The sequence below is a fragment of the Hoplias malabaricus genome, unplaced genomic scaffold, assembly GCF_029633855.1.
Source record: "Hoplias malabaricus isolate fHopMal1 unplaced genomic scaffold, fHopMal1.hap1 scaffold_29, whole genome shotgun sequence".
NCBI lineage: Eukaryota > Metazoa > Chordata > Actinopteri > Characiformes > Erythrinidae > Hoplias > Hoplias malabaricus.
The window spans coordinates 35,001-38,691 of NW_027101104.1; the positions used below are offsets into that span (position 1 = coordinate 35,001).

The window sequence follows — 3,691 nt, forward strand, 5'->3', positions numbered from 1 at the left end:
GGCCGGTGGTGCGCCGCCCGCCCCCTCGGAGGGTTAGGACGGATCCCACCTCAGCCGACGCGCGCCGGCCTTCACCTTCGTTGCGCCTCCGGGGGTTCTGGTCCCTTCGACTCGCATACGCGTTAGACTCCTTGGTCCGTGTTTCAAGACGGGTCGTTCGGGGTCCGAACTTAGCCGCTGACCTTAGGCGTTCGGGTGCTGTGGGCCTGGATCGCCCCCCGCATCGCCGTAGCGGGCCTAGCCCGGGGCTGAGGACAGCCCAGCCGGCCCGCTTCGACCGAACGATCGGGGGGGGCCCCCATCCCCATCCCGGAGGAGGGGAGAACGCGGAAAGGACATTGCTCCACGGCCCCGGCGTTATCGGCGAAGTCGGAGCGAGGGGCTGTAGCGGAACGCCCGTGTCCGGGGGCCGCGTGGGGACTCCCTTCTCCGGACGGACCTACCTTCACCCTCGGGCCCTTCCAAGCCTAACCGGAGCCGGTCGCGACTCACCACCACGCGGGGAAAGTACACCGGGCGGGGCCGGACCTCCGTACGCCCGACAGGCCCGAAGTCCAGAGGCGAAGCGCAGAGCCGAAGCGGGGAGCGGTGGAGTCGGCACCCCACCCCTCTCGCCCGGATACGCTCGCACCCCCGACCGCGGAACCCGACGAGCGCGGGGCCGTCCGCCCGGCTGAATCCCCCGGGGCAGTCTTCTCGGTCCCCGTACGTTTACCTCTCAACGGTTTCACGCTCTGTTGAACTCTCTCTTCAAAGTCCTGTTTCAACTTTCCCTCACGGTACTCGGTTCGCTATCGGTCTCGTGCCGGTATTTAGCCTTAGATGGAGTTTACCACCCGCTTTGGGCTGCATTCCCAAGCAACCCGACTCCGAGAAGCCCGACCTACCCGGGCGGGAACGCGGGACTCGCTACCGGGCTTTCACCGTCTATGGGAAGAAGCCACGTTCGCGAGGACTTGGTCCCGCGTCCGCACCGAGACGGATCTTACGGACTTCCGTACGCTACATTTCCCGGCCAACCCCGGTCAGGGGAAAGTGGGATTCAGCGCTGGGCTCTTCCCTGTTCGCTCGCCGCTACTAAGGGAATCCTTGTTAGTTTCTTTTCCTCCGCTTACTGATATGCTTAAGTTCAGCGGGTCGTCTCGTCTGATCTGAGGCCGCACACAGAGGTTTCTTATGCGGGGGCGAGGGCGGAGGCGGAGGGCCGAAGGCTAGGGGCGAGGGGCGAGAGCCCGGCACGAGACCGAACTCCGCGACACCTTCCCCCCCACCCCGGCCGCTCGCCCGCCCGCTCACTCGCCCGCTCGCTGGGTTTAATCGGCACTCGCCACCCCCGCGTCCGACTGCGCGGAGCCCCGCTCGGGACTCGGGGAGAGACCGTAACGGACGTGGACCCGGACCTACTCGGCTCTCCCTCCGTTCCCTGTACGGAGCTCTCTCGCAACACGGGCCGCGTGGACTGGCTCGGAACCGAGTCTTCGTTTGGGAAGACGAAGGGCCGTTTTCAGGCCCTGCGAGCTTCCAGCCGCGGTCTCTCTCTCTCAGCGGGGGCGCGGAGACCGATCGATGGGTAAAGCGACCCTCAGACAGGCGTGGCCGCGGGATGGACCCCCGCGGCCGCAATATGCGTTCGAAATTTCGATGATCTGTGTCCTGCAATTCACATTAGTTAACGCAGATGGCTGCGTTCTTCATCGAAGCACGAGCCGAGTGATCCACCGCTAAGAGTCGTATTCGGGTTTGTGCCCGGCCCGTTACAGGCCGGGCGAAGGAAGCCATTCGAACAAGAGACAATTTTTGCCAATATATTTCAAGCCGGGTGCCTTCCACCCCCGTGCAGGGGGGGAAAGGTCATTGAACCTGGGCGTCACCACCGGACCGAGGAGTTACGGCCCGGGGGACGATCGCCCGAGTAGGTGCCCGAGACTTACGTGGTTTAGGAGACCGGGGTCTAGGCACCCGCCGTTCCCGGCGAGGCCCAGGGGTTTGGTTCGCTGCGTTACGGGTCCCGGTCTAAGGCATTCAGGCGTGCGCTCAAAGCCAAGCTCTCCACCCCGGAGGGTATGAGCGAGGCCCGGTGGTACGCTCCCAAGTCCCCGCTTAGGGGAAGGCGCTGGGTAGATCCCACCTAGTCAGGACCGGCGGGCACCGGCCGTCTCCTTTCGGGTGTTTATAAACGCATCCGGGGTTCGTGAGGCCCCTTCAACTCGCGCACCGGCCTTAGACTATTATACGGTCCGTCTCTGCGAAGCCAACATCGGGGGTATTTTGCATGCGCTCTTAAGCTCCGCTCTAACCCCGTGAGGGGAAAGAGTTTCGCCCGGCGGTACGCTCCCGTCCACCACCGCCCCCTGTGCCGGGGGGATGGGTTCAGGGAGATCCCACCGAGGCCGGCGAGCACCGGCCAACGCCCTGGGGGTGAGTAAGCCCCTTTGACTCGCGCACGCACAATCAAGCCTTCAACGATCAATGGTTTTTTGGGTTTAACTACCCGGCGGGCGGCTCCGGCGCCACTCTTCCCCCCGCGAACGGGAGGGGCGGACCGGGGTACCTATGCACCTAAGGCGGTCCTCGCATAACCCCGAGTTCCGAAGCCGGCTCGCTACGTCCACCCACCCGGAGGGGGGAGAGACTCACGTCGGCCGACGACGAAAGGTACGAGGCTTCTGCGGTCCATACCTTGAAGGTACCCGCCGGGGGGGAGGTTCGGCCTCTCGAGTCCGACTCGACAACCGGCACGGACGGCGGGCGCCGACCGCGGCCAGGTCACCGTTATTGATCCTTCCGCAGGTTCCCCTACGAAAACCTTGTTACGACTTTTACTCCCTCTAGATGTCCGGGTTCGATCGACTTCCCATCGCCCGGAGGCGACCCCCGTTCGAGGGCCGCCCCGGGGACGGTCCGAGGACCTCACCGAGGCATCCGATCGGTAGTAGCGACGGGCGGTGTGTACAAAGGGCAGGGACTTAATCGACGCGGGCTGGTGACCCGCGCCTACTTGGAATTCCTCGTTCGAGGGGAATAGTTGCAATCCCCTGTCCCCAGCGGGGAATGGCGTTCATAGGATTGCCCGCACCTCTCGGCGTAGGGTAACTTACATGTTGAACCAGCCATTGTAGCTCACGTGCGACCCCGGACTTCTAAGGGCATCACAGACCTGTTATTGCTCCATTTCTCAAGTGGCTTCTGTGCCACAAATCGCTCTAAGAAGTTTAGCCACCGACCGCTGATTCCCACCGGGCGAACCCCAACCTTCAGGCCCGCGGTAAGCGGGAGGGCACCGGGGAGGGGAGAGGGAAGGCGAAGGCGAAGGACGGACAACCCACACCCGGAGAGCGGAACGAGGTGCGGACGGCATCGGGGAGGGAACCGAACGCGAAGGGGAGAGGCCGGAGCCACCCACTCGACGCAGAACTGAACCCCCGTCAACCGCATCACCTCCCCGAACCGATCCGGGGTAGAACCGGACCCCCGCCGAAACCCCCAACACCCCCACCCCGATGGGGACCCCCCGCGAACGGGGACCTTCGGGGATAGAGTCCGACCCAGGAGAGGGGCCGTGTAACTACTTAAAGGATGGGATCTCGTTCGTTACCGGAATTGACCAGACGAATCGCTCCACGAACTACCAACGGCCATGCACCACCACCCACAGAATCGAGAAAGAGCCGTCAATCTGTCAATCCTTACC

The 3,691-nt window shown here is 64.1% G+C and overlaps 1 non-coding gene and 1 pseudogene across 1 annotated transcript; both read right to left on the bottom strand.

Moving 5' to 3' along the window:
• The window catches only part of LOC136684559 (28S ribosomal RNA), a 4,635-nt pseudogene extending 3,475 nt beyond the window's left edge, over positions 1-1,160 (bottom strand).
• Positions 1,161-1,576: 416 nt separating this feature from the next.
• Positions 1,577-1,730, bottom strand: LOC136684597 (5.8S ribosomal RNA). Its single transcript, XR_010799738.1, has one exon. It is a non-coding gene; the product is annotated as a 5.8S ribosomal RNA (ribosomal RNA).
• Between the last annotated feature and the right edge of the window lie 1,961 nt (positions 1,731-3,691).